The sequence below is a fragment of the Lissotriton vulgaris genome, chromosome 1_1, assembly GCF_964263255.1.
Source record: "Lissotriton vulgaris chromosome 1_1, aLisVul1.2, whole genome shotgun sequence".
In the NCBI taxonomy this organism is placed as follows: Eukaryota; Metazoa; Chordata; class Amphibia; order Caudata; family Salamandridae; genus Lissotriton; species Lissotriton vulgaris.
Genome location: NC_141685.1, coordinates 925,014,694 through 925,031,118, shown reverse-complemented (window position 1 = coordinate 925,031,118; position 16,425 = coordinate 925,014,694). Strand labels below are relative to the sequence as shown.

The window sequence follows — 16,425 nt, the reverse complement described above, 5'->3', positions numbered from 1 at the left end:
CACAGGCAAGAGTCAGCACCCTTCCTTGTCTCTCACGGTCCTTCTCGTAGGGCAGAGCCTTTCTGTGGCCCAAACCGGATCTAATTTTCAAGGAGCAGGGCTCCGTCTTTTATAGGCCAATTCTTTTGTTCTCGCAGGCCAGGGGGGCCTTTGCACAGCCACTCTCAGTTCTGGAGTACCCCCGCGGGTGTACTCCGGCTTCTGCTTTCAGTGTGAGGGGCAGGCGCATCAGACGCCCCACAGGAGGTGGAGCCAGCATTGTCCGGACGGGAGTGGCCAGAGTACCTTGTTGATGGGGGCTTCGCCCTTCCTGGGCCAGGTGCCGGCAGAGTCATCCGCCGCTCCCCGGGAGGGTGGAGCCAGCATTGTGGAGGTCGAGCACAGTGACAGCTCGAGTCAAGAGGCACTCCTACCTCCCACTAAGGTGTAATCTGCGCATTCACCACCCGTCATCCCTCCAGCCCTGTCACTCACACATCCCAGACAGTCAGATACACACCAGCAGAGGCGGCTGAAATGGTTAAGCAAGCAAATGCTAACTTTCTAAAAGTAGCATTTGCAAACCCAGGATACTGAAATAAACTTGACTACAAGAAATATCTCATTATCCCGAGTTCAGGCATACTAAACATGACTCACTACCATGCTCCTTGAGCCTGCGGGGATTATAGGGTGTAATAACCCTCGCAGCTCAGCCTGGCCTAATGGAGCAGGTAGCCTTCAGTAGTGAAATACGGTCTTCGTTGTAAGTCACTACTAGGACATGCCACGCACATCAGGGCTTGTCCTACCTTGCACCTACAACGCACCCTGCCCGCAGGTCTACCATAGGGGTGACTAATATGTAGTCAAGGGAAGGGTCGGTGCTGGCAAGTGGGGACACTTGCCCAGCTAGCGTGATAGTACGAGACCACACGCGGGTTCTGCGGTCGCAGTTCCCAGACACATCTTTACGGCTGCTTCGGTGGGTGGCGCAACCAGCGCTGCAGGCCCACCAGCAGTATTGGCATCTACAAGCCCCGGCACTCTCTCGTGCGCTTTACTAGGGACTAACAGTAAATCCAATGCACCAATCATGGATACCAATCGTATGTACAGTTTACAGTAGGGAGCACTTGCACTGCGGCACGGATCAGCCGTGGCGCAGTGCCCTGAGTATCGGAAAACCAGCAAAACATCGGAGGCACATCAGCAAAAAGTGGAAGGGAGACTCACGCCAAGGTGCCAGGTCTAACAGTTTTCCTTGCAATATTATATAGCACAAACTCAACAACATGGCATGAGCACAATTTACATTACAGAAGAACACATTCATTTGTGGTAGGCACAGGGAGACAAAGCTATTTGCCTGGAATCACAGGATGTTGAGCTGATGCCGAGATTCGAACGTAGCTCCCCAGCTCTTAAGTTCACAATTCTAGAACTTGTGTCTAAAAGTGTATGTCGGTGCTGGCCATCATTGAGAGAGACCTGTGCATTTTTCAAATGAGTGGTGAAAAAATATGAGTATGTTGCTGGAGATGTGGGCCGCCGAGCCACCAATGTACTTACTGGGGGAGGGTAAACACCCATTATTCCACAACTTTCTTTCCGCATACCATCACTCCGCATACTTTCATTACGAAAGTACCATGACTCCGCAATGTCATTATAACACATGGCATTACATTTTATATGCTTTTACCACGCATACATTTACAACGAAATTCGTTGTAAATGCATGAATGGTAAAAGCATGTTTTAAAAAAAATCTTTGGATAAGGTAAGTATGGGTATAGGGGTATATGTTTTGGGGTACTGAGATATATATTTTGGGGTGTTTGGGTATTTTAAGGGTTCAGATATAGTTTTGGGTTATGGGGTACAGGGGTATTTTTAGGGTTCAGGGCTAGGTTTGGGTTTTGGGCATAGGGGTATTTTTAGCGTTCAGAGGTAGGTTTGGGTTTTGGGGTACAGGGGTATTTTAAGGGTTCAGGGCTAGGTTTGGGTTTTGGGGTACAGGGGTATTTTTAGGGTTCAGGGCTTGGTCTGGGTTTTGGGGTAGAGTGGTATTTTTAGGGTTCAGGGGTAGTTTGGGTTTTGGGGTACAGGGTTATTTTTAGGGTTCAGGACTAGGTTTAGGTTTTGGGGCACAGGGGTATTTTAGGGTTCAGGGGTAGGTTTGGGCTTTGGGGTACAGTGGTATTTTTAGGGTTCAAGGCTAGGTTTGGGTTTTGGGGTAGAGGGGTATTTTTAGGGTTTAGGGATAGGTTTGGGTTTTGGGGCACAGGGTATATTTATAGGGTTAAGATGGGTTAGTGTTTAAGGGTGTTGGGGTATTTTAAGGAGTAAGGGTGGGTTATGATTATGGGGTGCAGGGGTATTTAAAGGGAGCAGGGTGGGATTAGCACACAATATGAGACATGGCATGAAGGGCGGAATTTACCACACGCCCCCAGCGTTTGTCACGCCCCAGCACACGTCCACAGCACAACGCAGACACGCCCACAAGGGACTACTTTGCTGGCACGGTTCTTTTACCTTTTAAATGTAAATGGTGGGCGTCTGCATAGCCTATGTCCTTTTGCTGCAACTGCCCTTTACAACACTGTATTGGGTGTTGTGATTGGTGCTGTGGTTCCTGAGATTACCTGCCGCAAAGGTTTGGGCTCTCTCTTTATTATATTAGTATAGATAATACTGTAAAGGCATGATATGGTTTCTAAGCCATAAAATATAACATAGACTACATACATTAATAAATAATGACTAAAAGTACTCAACTGGTGCTTCTAAAATACCCCTACCCCGTGTACCTAACCTAGGTCTAGTACGAGGGAAGAAGTAAGTGAGGTGTAGCTTAAGTTTTCTATTCTTTGCCAAGAATCTCTCCAAGAATTCTCTAAGGGTCTAATCAGCACCGTACCTTGGTTTTAGAATGAAAGAGGTCTTGTATCTATCTCTCAGAACTCGATTTCCCAGAAACCCACAAGGGCAGCCTGGAAACACTGGAGCTGGATTTCTCGGCAGGAGAAAAGATAGCGTCTCTCAGTGCGTCTGCTGGAGGGGTCGGCTTCCTTGGGCACTTGCTGCGGCGAGCTGTGTCTTGTAGGTAGATAGTCGAACTGCTCCAAACCACCGTGTGTTTGACTGAGCAAGTGTGGGCATATTTATACCTTGAAGGTGCCTAGTTTGAAGTACGGTTGGACCTAATAACGTCATCAAAGACTCAGTTCTTTTAAACCTCCATGATTTCTTGGATAAATTAATATTCAAGCAAGGGGAAGTCCCTGACTGCTGAAGGCGGGGTTTTCCAAGAAATCGTTGTGAATTTTCGGAACTAGTGGAAGTAGCCATGCCGTATTTGGACTGCATAGGCTAAGTCTAAATATGGTTATGATTTCTATGCCTATATAAGGATAGGGTGATTTATACCTATATATGGGCATGAATCAGGAAAATTACACTAGGGTCCTAAATTCATATACAACAATCTGTTATCAGATGTCTGCGAAAGCGTAAAGGCAATGCGCTCCAAAATTGGTATGCTAACTAACCAGCTGGATTGCATTGACAATCGCTTTGATAAACATGACGACCGATTGTCCTAATCGGAGGATGGGGCCGCGGCAAACAACAAACTGCTGCTGTAGAGCAGATGGAGAAGGTGCTTGTCCTCATAAAAGCCAAGACAAGCATCTGGAGGGTTTAGTTACCAAGAATAGGTCTTCTTGAATCTACCTCTATTTCTACTATTGAAGACTGTATGGAGACCCTCCTCTAAGCCCTATTTGGGGACCACTTGTCAACTCTATTTTCTATGAAGCCCAGCCCGCCCCATCACAGCTCAACTGTTACACTCAGAAATGATCCTACACCTTGCCTGGGAGAAGGGTGAGATCCAATATCAAGGAAACAAACTTTCCTTATACCACATCTTCACCCTGGTGGTGCAGAATGCCTGCAGAGAGTTTCTCTCTTCCAAACGGCTGTTAATTAAGATTAATCTCATCTATGCCCTTCTTTATCCAACTCTACTCCGAGTCCTTCACATTGGCAAAACTCAATATTTCACTGATCCCAAATTGGCTATGAAGTTCTGGCGCGAAGATATTTGCTAGGGGGCTACTACAAATTCCCAATATATCAATGGCACTAACAGTCACCTCAACGATAATGACTGACGCTCATACACTATAGCCCTTCATCGTCATTTTCGTGCTGGGCCACCTGCCTCTTATGAGGATAAGGAGACCGCCTGCTTCACTAAGGTGTCCCAGGGATGGTTCCCATTAGGTTCTATTTTGCTTTGGCTGTTTTGAGGGAGGATATATTCTTCAACCGGATAGGGTAGTTGAAGTGAGATGGGAGGGACAGGGAGTGGGTGTTTGGACACCTGTTCTTTACATAGTCCCATACACCTTTGAAAACTGTAGCGTGTGGTGACTACCTATGTGTGCTTTTGGCTGGATACCTGGGACACACCTGCAGGCCGAATGGCCCAGCTGGGTTTAATACTCATGGTGCATTGCAAAAAGAACCACTGTGACAGAGTTCACTCTCATATCCTGGGATGTGCGTGGAGTGAATGATCACTGAAAAGTTAAGCAAACGTTTGCATATCTCAGAAGGCATGCTGTTGATATATTAATGCGTCAGGAACTTCATATCACTGATAGTAGTCTTCTCCACCACGAGCAGGATGGGTAGGGGAAACATATGTATCTACCTACTCGGCCTATGCGTGCAGTGTGGCGATTCTTATTCAAAAGTGTGTCCAGTGGCAGACGCAGAAAGCTATATGTGACACCAATGGGCGATATGTCCTTGTTCATGTTCTGCTACTTGCCATGAAGGTTACACAGGCGTGTGCTTATAGCCCTAATGTAAACTCCTCTCTTTGCTCTGCCACAATATTGGATACAATTGTAGCTTTGGATTACTCTACAGTGATCTGTTGAGGCGACTTAAATGTAGTCTAAGATCCTTGCTTAGATGAATCCCGTCCATCGTTAGACCACATTACTGAGCTGCTACCTACTTGCAGTCCCTCTTGAATGACCTTGACATCTGGCATGCCCTGCACCCCGTTGAGGATGATGACACCTGTGTGACTACCTCCTGTGTTGTGTGTTCATGTATAGACTACTGGCTAGTCACCAGAGATATCTGCGGAACAAGGAAGAGTATTGAGCACTTACCACATACACTTTCTGACCATGTGCCGGTAGCCTTACTATTATGTTCGGTGGGTGAGCCTGACCGCGCATTTACTTGGCGACTTCCTACACATGCACTCAAAGACCCCCTGTTTAATGGCGAGATGCGTAGCTCCATAGTTAAATTGTTCATGCATGATCCCGGAATGGTAGACTCCCCTGGACTACTCTGGGAAGCATTTAAGGGTTTATGTGTGAGGTATATGCATATCGTAGCAATCTAGCGCGTTCCGAGATTTGCGCTGGTGTCTGCAGACACTGGAACGTGAAATCCAAGATTTAGAACTTTAATGCTCAAAAGTGGCAGATGTAGGATGAAAGCGAAACTCGCCGGCTCCACAAGGAGGCTACTGCTCTGCTCACCATTTTGACTAGGGGATAGAGTGTGCAACACCCTAGCTGCCCTTCTAAAAAATACCCGGAGTAGTTAATACATTGCAGAACTACTGAATGCAGAGGGACCTTCCTGCCACTCCTTGGTGGACATACCTCAAGTGTTGCTGCGCTTCTAGTCCGCCTTAAATGTCTCCACTGGTTTAATCCCGTCAGACATGCTGACTGTCTATTTTGACTCTACTCATTTGCTGTGGTTGGAAAGCTGCCACAGGCAATATTGAGATGTGCGGTTTACCATGGAGGACGACATCTAAGCTATCCGCAGCATGGCAGGTGACAAAGCACCCAAAATAGATGGCCTGACGGCCCAGTTGTATAAGGAAAATGCTAAGGTACTGGCACCACACTTACTGCCAGTGTATGAGGAAGCCTGGATGACCGGTCATTTACTGCCTCCTGTCTTAGAGGCCCTGATTGTTACAATCTAGAAACCTAGCAAGGCACCTAACATTTGCGATTCATATAGGCCCTTACCCATGATAAATGTGGATAATAAAATCCTGGCATGCATGCTTGCAGTAAAAATACTGCCATTACTCCACACCATAGTCTGCCCCAATCAGTACAGATTTTTACTGGTGTGCTCAACTTCATACATCTCTGCACCCTGTTTGCCTTATTTGCATTGCTGCAATGCCTAGGCCTCAGCTCTGTATTCGTCCAATTGATCAAGCTTGGGTATATAAACTCCCTACAGCTAGATAGCATGTGTACAGAGTGGTGTCATATCTTATAGTGATAAACAGCGGTACGCAACAGGAAAGCCTGCTCTCGCCAATCCTGTATACTATAGCCCTGGAGCAGTTTCGTAGGCGCCCTAAAGCAGCATTACTCTGACTGAGGCCTAGACTTTATAGCCTGGAGACTAGTTGTCTCCATATATGCTGACAATGTCACCATTGATATTGAAAACCCCACCCAGAATATAACACCTAGGCTGCACAAATTTACATGTTTTGGCACCCAGGGATCATGATTAATTGGTCTAACAGACCCCGAGGATATTGCGCCATAGGTTTATAAATTTAGCAGCACAATGATGGGAATTTAGTGGTGCAAAATTTGAATAGAATTTTTGTGGGAAAATATTTTAGTTTCTTTAAAAAAAAAAAGAAATTGACCCCATGTGTCCCGCCACATGCCAACAGGCAGCCGGCCCAAATTCTTTCGAATATTTTAAAAAATGTTGCCCCCAGCAGATCTCATCGCATGATTATGAGCAGCGGGCCCGAATTTTGTCTCTTTTTTTTTAAACAGTAAAATTCCAAGACCCCAAATTCTTTCTGTCTTGAAACAAAATGGTGTCCCAGCGGGTCCCGCTGCATGCCCATGTGCATCGGGCCCACATTCTTTCATTTAAAAAATATATATAGTGACCCTGCAGGTCCTGTCACATGGGCTGTGGGCCCGAATTCTTTCTTTGTTTTTAAATAGTGCTCCTGCAATCACACCATCCATTTTCTGCCTGTGGATGGTGGGAGTGCTGAGGGCAGAGGAAGAGGAGCAGAGAAACTGCATATCTTGCCAGGCCGGGACAAAACGTGGTTGCTATTTGGTGTCCAGGTTCCGAGCAGCAACAGTGTTTCCCGGTCACCTCTAGACCGGGGATGTGATACAGCAGGTAAGTAAACAAACCCCTCGCCTGCACACTGACCCCTCCCTTTTTATTTAGCTCATTGGTAAACGTTATGCCAATAAAAGGAATTTAGCTGGCATTTTTCAAAAAAGCTGTGCCTTTTTACAAAACAGTCGCTTTTGCGATTGTTTTGAAAATTGCTAAAGCCTGGAGGGTCTACCTAAGGCTAACTTATATGCATTAAAAACAGGTGCTTAGGCCTGGCAAAAGGTGCATTTTGCCAGGTTGAAATGGCAGTTTAAAATAGCACACACCAGCTGCAATGGCAAGCCTGAGACATGTTTAACCCCTTCGATGCTCATGACGGAACGGTTCCGTCATGAGCATCGGTTGAGCTGTGCTCATGACGGAACCGTTCCGTCATGACCACGCCCGTTTCCATTAGGGCTCAGCACCCGGCGGTAAATCGTACCGCACGGATGTGGTTAAAAGGGCTACTTTAGTGGGTGACACAATAAATGCTGCAGGCCCACTAGTGCTATTTGGGTTGTTGCAATCTTACTAGCACAGGCACTTTATCATTGGGTAGTGGTAGTAAAGTGCACAGAGTCCTAAAAGCCAACATAAACTAGTTCAGAAAACAGGAGGGTGAAGGCAAAACGTTTGGGGATGACCAACATTGGTCTATACTCAACTACAATAAATTCATTTGCAAGTGGCTGCGCTCTCCACTTCCAAGGAATGCATGTCCTTTATGCCTAGAATTTGGAAATTCAGTTTTTTTCTCAGTACAATATGCATGTAGAATTCCACCACAAGTGTATAATGCTGTGGTCTCTTCAAAGCGTGAGTGAATTTCAAACTGATGTGTGCAACCTCAGACAAATGTAGCCCACACAACTCAGTTCACCCCAAGGCGAGACCAGCCAAACTCAAGAGTCCATCCCAACCCAGAATTCAGTCTAGCCTGGAGCAAACCCGAGTCTGTTCTCATACTCAGCAAAGCCTATTGGTAAGCAATGGCTAAAGCCAAGCTCAGACCACAGCCTAGCACCTGCCCAACTTAGGCAGCCCCAATTCAGAGCAAGTCCAACAGCGACTCCAAATCGCAGTATGCCTAGAGCTCAACCCATTTCAGCATCTACCCATAGCCCAACCCATATCCTAGTCCAAAGCACAGAATGACCAAGCCCACCCCATCTCCTACCACAATGCCCAGTCAAGCATGTGGAATCACAGCCTTCAGTCATGGGGATTTCCTTTACCTTATTCCGGTGCACAAACCTTCAAGCCGGCACTAGTAGCATACCAAGCTACTCATCACCCGTCCCAGAAGAAGAAAGTCACTGCAACACAGCAATACAAAGTCACAGGGAGCTTGTAACAAGTTACATGTGGTATCATGTTTCTTCTCCTAGAGAGCATGTGTAAACATGTGACGAAGAGAGACAGCAGGGAAAGGTGAAGAGCCACAGCATAGGGTGCTGATCTTCCCTGGTCGCAGAATGAAGCAAGTTAACATTTGGGGTGAGGGTGAAGTCAAGATCGTCTAGAGTTGAGTGACATTTGTTTCTTTATCTGCTGAAGACATGGACATGTGGCCTATATTTAGCAGTAATGGTGTTGATCAGCAGCACATATGTTCCCAGTAAAGTTAACCCAATGAGTTGGGAGGAGAAGATAGTAATTTAAATACTGGGGCATCGTACGGAAAGTGCGGATATTATAGCAGTGTGTATAGAGTTATGGCTGTGGTGATTTACATCATTTGGGAATAGCCACTGGCATGGAAACTGAGCTTTATCTACTCAGTCAATGTGGAAATTGACATGGTAGTGCTCTTTTTCCCCCCCATAGTTTAATATAGCGGGAACTTGGACTGAAGGTATCAGGTATCAGAGTGCTTTACATGAGCACCAGTTGTGTTACACAAGGACACATTAATTTTTGTTAGGCACGGGGAAATAAAGTGATTTGCCCAGAATCACAGGATGTTTGAGCGTCATTGCCACGACTCAAACCAAGTTCCCCAGATTTGAGATCGACTGCCCTAGCTGTTAGGCTACATCCTCTCCCATAGTTTAAAAGACAAAGGCAATGTATAAAGTCTCCTGGGAGTGGTTCTATACATAACGAGACAATGAGGCATCACAGGAGGAATTGGGGGGAGGATGTGGCCTTACAGCCAGAGCTGCCGACTTTGGAGCTGGGGAACCAGGTTCAAGCCTCGGTGTCGACTCAACATCCTTGTGATTCTGGGCAAATGACTTAATCACCCTGGGCCTTATTTATGAAGGTCTTGCGCCATCGGTGCGTCACTTTTAAAATGGGAAAACGTGACGCACTAGTGGCTCAAGGCCTTCATAAATGAGGCCCCCTGTGCCTAATAAAAATGAATGTGTCCTGGTGTAACGTAACTGGTGCTCATGTAAAGCGCTCCAATACCCTCGGGTCAAGTTCGCTCTATATACATCTGCACACAAAAAAATCTGCAATGTGATGGATAAATCTACAGTACAAAGCGTTAATCTGAACAATCTGTAATGTACATGTAATACGTAGCAGTCACCAGCGGCAGCATCATGTGTACTTGAGCAGCTGTAATCAGTGCCTCACTGACTGGCACAATGTGTACTGTATTATTAGCAGCACAGAGGAGTATTTGATTGACATCCCATTAAAAATGTATCACAGCAGAAATATTTCCAAAACACGCACATCAATAATGGAGGTGTACCGGCACATGATGACAATATTCAGGCACACAGCAGCATTCATTCTGAAATTCTATTTCCAGGTTCATAAATTGTGATGGGCTGAGAACATTCTTTAGGAACAGTGATGTGTTAAATGTTAAATGTTAAGCATACTAATAGAGTGCACTACCACCCCACTGGTATCAATCAATCAATCAATCAAAGAAATTTATAGAGCGCACTACCTACCCGTAGGGTCTCAAGGCGCTTAGGGGGGGGGGGGGGTGCCGTTACTGCTCGAACATCCAGGTCTTGAGTTTCTTCCTGAAGGCGAGGTGGTCTTGGGTCAGGCGCAGGTCGGCCGGGAGGGAGTTCCAGGTCTTGGCGGCCAGGTAGGAGAAGGACCTTCCTCCTGTTGTCGCTCTACGGATGCGTGGGACGGCAGCGAGGGCGTGGCTGGCTGATCGGAGGTGGCGTTTGGGAGCGTAGAAGTTGATTCGGTTGTTGAGGTAGCTCGGGCCTTGATCGTGTAGGGCTTTGTGTGCGTGGGTGAGGAGCCGGAAGGTGATTCTTTTGTTGACGGGGAGCCAGTGCAGGTCTCTCAGGTGTCCGGAGATGTGGCTGTTTCGTGGGATGTCGAGGATGAGTCTGGCTGAGGCGTTCTGGATCCGCTGGAGTCTCTTCTGGAGCTTGGCGGTGGTTCCGGCGTAGAGGGCGTTGCCGTAGTCCAGTCGGCTGGTGACGAGGGCCTGGGTGACGGTCTTCCTGGTCTCCGTGGGGATCCACCAGAAGATCTTCCGAAGCATGCGCAGGATGTTGTATCCTGGCGCTAGTGTACATTTACTCAAAACCATACACCCATATTGCAGTTGGGGTCCTACCCAAAGAGGGGCCTAGGTTGCAACATCAGGGTAGGACCAGCTCTTTAATTTCTTTCTAAACTGCAGAAGATCTTCAACTTGTCTGAGACTGGTTGGAAGTGCATTCCACAGTCGGGCGGCTGCAGAGCTAAATGCTCTTCCTCCCAGTTTTACTCTCTTAAACATGGGCTCCTTTACAAGTCTGGCTGAGGATGATCGCAGGCTTCTGATGGGGGCATACCATTGAAATTTGCTCTGCAGTGGTTTGGGCCCCAGACCATATAAGGCCTTCAAAACAATACAGAGAGATTTCAAATGAATCCTCTTTACCACTGGGAGCCAGTGGAGCTCCTTAAGGGCCATGGAGGCTGATGATCGTCGAGGTTACATAAGTGCTAATTGGGCCGCGATTGTCTGACTTCTCTGAAGTCTCTCGATCAGGTATTTTGGGGCCTCCAGAAGAAGAGCATTGCAGTAATCCAGCCTGCTCAGAACAACACTTCTTACTATATGTGTCCTAGTTGGAATTGGAAGCATTGGGGGGATCTTCCTTAGTACTCTTATGAGTGAGAAACTGGTCCCCACTGTTTTATTTACATGAGTCTCTAAACTCAACCTCTCATCAATTGTTGCTCCCAGGTTTCGTACCGCCCCAGATGGTGTCAGTGGCTTATTCACTGGGATTGGCCAGAAATTGCCCAGAAGCTGGCGTGGAATTTGCTCGGCTGCACAGCATAAGATCACTGTCTTATCACTGTTAAATTGTAGAGAGCTATTTTTAAGACAGCGTGCAACGTCCTGCATGCATGTGTGAAAATTTCCCAGTGATAGTGTTTGGTCCCTTTCCAGAGATAGGATAAGCTGAGTGTCATCTGCGTAATTCACCAGGCTGACATTATGGGACTTGATGACAGAGATCAGGGGGCTCATGTTGATATTAAATAGTATTGGACTAATTGACGAGCCCTGATGTACACCATGCTGAATGATTGTGATATCTAATTGAAATGGGGGTAGTGCTACTGCCTGTTGTCTATTTGACAGATACAATTGGAACCATTTTAACGCCATACACGATACCCCGACTTCGTTAAGCCTTGCCAGAAGAATTTTATGGTTCACCGTTTTGAATGCGGTGGACAGATGTAAGAGGACCAGTATGACTGACTGTCCCTTGTCCACTCGCAATCGAAGTTCGTCCAACACTGTCACCAGGGCGGTCTCTGTTCCATGTCCCGGCCAGAAGGCGAATTGTACATCCTCTAACTTGTTATTATTTTCCAGGAACAGTGACAATGTTTTGCTGACCGATCGTTCTAAGATCGTAACGGGATATGGTAATAGTTAGATAGGTCTATAGTTTTTTGGGCACAGGGGGTCCAGAGTAGCTTTTTTCAAGAGTGGTGATACTATCGCTTGTTTCCAACAGGTTGGTACTGCCCCCTTGCTCAGTGATTGTCCACATATCTGTCGTAGTAGGAAAGAGCTCTGTTCCTAATTCTTTCCAGATCCTGTGTGGTAAAGGATCCATTGGGGAGCCTGAGGAAACACTTAGAGCTAATCAATTAAACTCCTCCTCTGAAGGTATCACAAAGTGGTCAAGAGTTACCGATTTACCCCTGTCACTTCGCTCCTCTTTCCGAGTGGTGGTAGTGCTATGGTGAAGCACATTTTTTAGTCTGTCTGGACTAGAATTTTCAGTAGAAATGTTTTCCAATAGCTGACAAGCGTTTCCTCTCTGGTATACCAAAGGCTGGGCATCCAGCGTGTGTATCATGCAGATAATTGCTACAATCGCTTAATGTGGGTACCAGTCCCACTCTGCAGCCACTCAGAGCGAGCTGCCAAGGTGCTGAGTGCCAGGTGGGCACAGCTCATCCAGTTTTCGGGTACTTGTAGTTGTGTTATCTCCAGGATAAATGCGGCACTACAAGTGGCAGAATGGAAAGAAAACCCGGACTGGATGAGTCACTTATACCTGACCAGGGACAGCCTGAGAGCTCTCCGCATTCCACAGCTCTCTAAGGTCCATTCCTGGAGTGGAATGAGTTTCATGCTCCTGGGCTGGGTGTTGGTGCCCGTGCCTCTGGCAGCTGTGTGCCGCTCCTGGGTCACTGGTGAGATTCAGTTTGCCTAGAAGCCTTCCTGCTCTAGACTACTGCTAAAATACAGACTTAGCGCAGCCGGGAGGTCTGGCCAGGCCAGCCTTGTCAATAACAACAAAAATATCAGATCGCATTCTCCAAATTTAGCGAGTGGTTTTGTAAAAAGCTTCACCTTTTTACAAAACTGCATTTTTTGCAATTTTTTTTGCAAATCGCGAAATTGCAAAACCCTGGAGGGTCTCCTTAGTCACACCTCCTTACTTTGGCAGGCCTTTTAAACTCAAGTGCAGCGCATCCGTGCCACTCGTGCGTCAAAAATAAGTCCATCCATGCCGGACATCGCCCAGCGCCAGAACCACTGAATCATTCACCCCAGATCCCTCTTGGCTGCACGTATGTTCTTGCGATTCATTTCGGGAACTGAACTGCTAAGATACATCCCGCCTGAATTTAGATTCCCTAGATAATTACAATAATTGTAACTGCAATCATTGTGGGTGTCTCACAATTAATACCATTAAAGATACCAGGATGAGCAAACATAACATTCCCTTTCTCCTTGAGAGAGGGTTTGGACTGCCCTTTGATAAATCTAAGTCAACAGGATCAGCTATTTCTTGTTTTATAATTAATGGTAAATCTTTGGTGAAAAACAAACAAAAAGTTTGGGGTTTCATTCAATCTCATAAGCCTGATATTATCTTTTTAAGTGAGACCAGTCTAAGAGATTCCTCCGGTCTGGATCTTGCTGCGGCTGTTCCCAGGAGCTATTCTATAATCAGGCAGGGTCAGCCTAATAAAGTGAGAGGAAAGCTAGCACTGGTATATCTAGAAACATTTCAGGGCTGTCTCTTTAAACTTCTATCCTCTTGTTGCCGTCTCGCTGTGAGGCTATTTCTTCTGTTTTGAGATCAATGCCTCCTATAGGTTTTCTGGAGTGCTTCTATATCGGCTACATGGGCTGAGAACCGACATTATACAAGCTCTAGTGATATTTTTAGTAATAACCAAGACCTCTGCCTGCCTTCTGCCCTTCCCCTCATATGGCAACACAAAACGATGATGGACGGAATGCAAACATTGTCAAGCATTCACCCCCAGTCTCAGATCTGGGTTAAATCCATTGTTCTTTTGCTCGCCACGCCAGCTAAGTTTGGACCCAGCCGAGAGGGTGAAGGGTGGGAGACAGGGTAGTACGAGCAGATGATGACATGTATGTACTGTTGAGTTATAATAAAATGCAAATACAAATGTTAAAAAAAAAATAAGTTTGGACCCAGCCATGTGCAAATCAGTCTTGATCCTGCCCCCCAGGGGGCAAGTCCGGCCAGAACTGCCAGGTCCTCCCTGGACCTGAAAATAAGCATCTTTGGACTGGTTCTGGAGTATCACACCTCATCAGTCAGGCTTGCCTGAATCCAGTGTCCTAGCGAGCACGGGATCCACATCTGGGCATACCCTTCCCACGAAGGGCGACTTATAGCAACACATAAAGATGATGGACAGAATTCTGAACATTGTCAAGCATTCACCCCACGAGCATTCACACCACGCCAGCCCTCATCTGGCCAGATCATATTGCAGTTACCTTTAGTCCTAAACTACACTGATCTCTGAATAAATAGCTGTGCTGGGCCATATACACTGCTTACGTGCTTGGAGGATAATCACATAAGAAAATCTAACATTGGTGCTTACTAATAACACCCCCGCCACCTACCGTTCCTCCCTTTCTTGGCTACAAAATTCTTACAAAGCTGCTATCAAATATACGAAGTGGCCTGATACTTCACTTGACACAGTAGACTTTGACATGAGGTGAATCAGAGACAGGTTAATCCGTCAACGCCTTGGTATTCAGAGATGTAAAAAACCCTGACACAAGAATGCCGTAGGCATAAGCAAAAGTGAAGTAAGGCTTATGACACACAAGAAAAAAATATATATACTGATGCAATACGCAAGTAACAACTGGTGCTTTTTGAAGAAAACTCTCAGTATTTTACACTTTAAACAGATAGTGCAAAAAAACCGCAAAGGAGCTGTTCTTTGTGGTAACTTATCTCCACATCATGGTAATCCCTCCAATACTGTCAGGTTGAATGATTTTGTGAGGAATTAGTGATCTTCTTTCAGAAAAAGATACATAATATCTATCGCGAATTTTTATTCGTTTGTTTACCTGCCTCCAGGGCAGTCACACGGCTAGTGCTAATGAGTCTAATGCCATGGTTCTACAGAAATTCTCCACTATCATCAAACAGCCAGTTGAAAAGCTAATTCTGACCACTGAATCATGGACCTCGTCAAATCTGTGCCGCCCGCACATTCTACAGCTTGACCTGGATAGTATCTGCAAACATCTTACTTACTCTGCTGTGCAATGAGGCTGATGACTCCTGTGTATTTTCATCATCATAGAAGGAAGGCTTGGTTATTCCCCTGATTAATAAACCTTCTATTAGTTTAAAGTAACGTCATTTTTTTTCCTCTACCATCAAACATTTTGGAGAAAACTTAGAAACAAGGATTGAAGTCAGTTTTGGAAAGTCATAAATTACTGGATAGTTACAATCAGGTTTTAGAAGCGGTCACAGTATTGCGTTATGACATCAGAGGCATTGTCGATAGGTGCTCTGTCATCCCAATGTTGCTTGACCTCTCAGTGGCATCTAATACTATGTCACTCTCCAATCTAATGACCTTCCTAGCTCAACTAGGGTTCAAAGACAAGGACCTTCAACTACTAGGTTTCTTTTTGGCAGGTAAAACATAAACTATTGTCTGTGATCATTTTCCTTTTCATCCCTTTTCCCTGTCTTGTGGGGTTCCCCAGGGCTAATCTTTAAGCCCTAGTCTTTTTAATGTTTATGACCCCCTTGCTAACTTTATAAGATCATTTGTGCTCTAAGGCCTTTTATGCACAGATGATACCAAGATAATTGTCACCATAACCGATGATGTCCAGTCAGCGGAAATCAGTTTTCATAAATGTATGCATGTAGTCGGTGTCTGGATGACATCCAACTGTCTGGAGTTAGACATGGAAAAGACTTAGAACTAACTATTTGGCAAAGACTTGACTATTTGGTTCAACTCATGGTGAGCACTGAGTTTGGTACCCTACCTACTCCAGTTAAATCAGCGAGGAATATAGTAGTGGTCTGATTCCCTGTCAAATTTGAACCAGACTAGTCAAATTACAGCCTTCTGTCTTAACATTCTATGCAGTCTTAGAAAATTGTTCCCTTTTATTCCTGTTCCTATAAGCTATGTCTTTGAACATTTCCCAAAACTAGAGTACCACTCCAGCTTTGGAAAATGTTTAAAGACATAGCTTATCACGCTATCAATAGGCTGCTTTACTTTAATTTAAGTCCTCTGACTTGGTTGATGGGTCTTAGCCCCAAGAAGCCCTTGGGTATATGTGCTCACTACAAGTTTCTTTTCATTTTCGTTGTTGGGGAATGTTTTAATGGATGTTTTGATTGATCTATGAAAAGTTTATGGTGAGGTGAAAGAGCACTTTATAGCTCAACATAATCTTGTCCCTTCAAAAGTTGTATTATTATTATTTTTGTAATCAGTTCAGTC

General features: G+C 45.6%; 1 protein-coding gene across 1 annotated transcript in view; it reads left to right on the top strand.

Moving 5' to 3' along the window:
- Nucleotides 1-16,425, top strand: part of MAST1 (microtubule associated serine/threonine kinase 1) — a 237,263-nt gene that overhangs the window by 45,534 nt on the left and 175,304 nt on the right. The window lies entirely within an intron of this gene.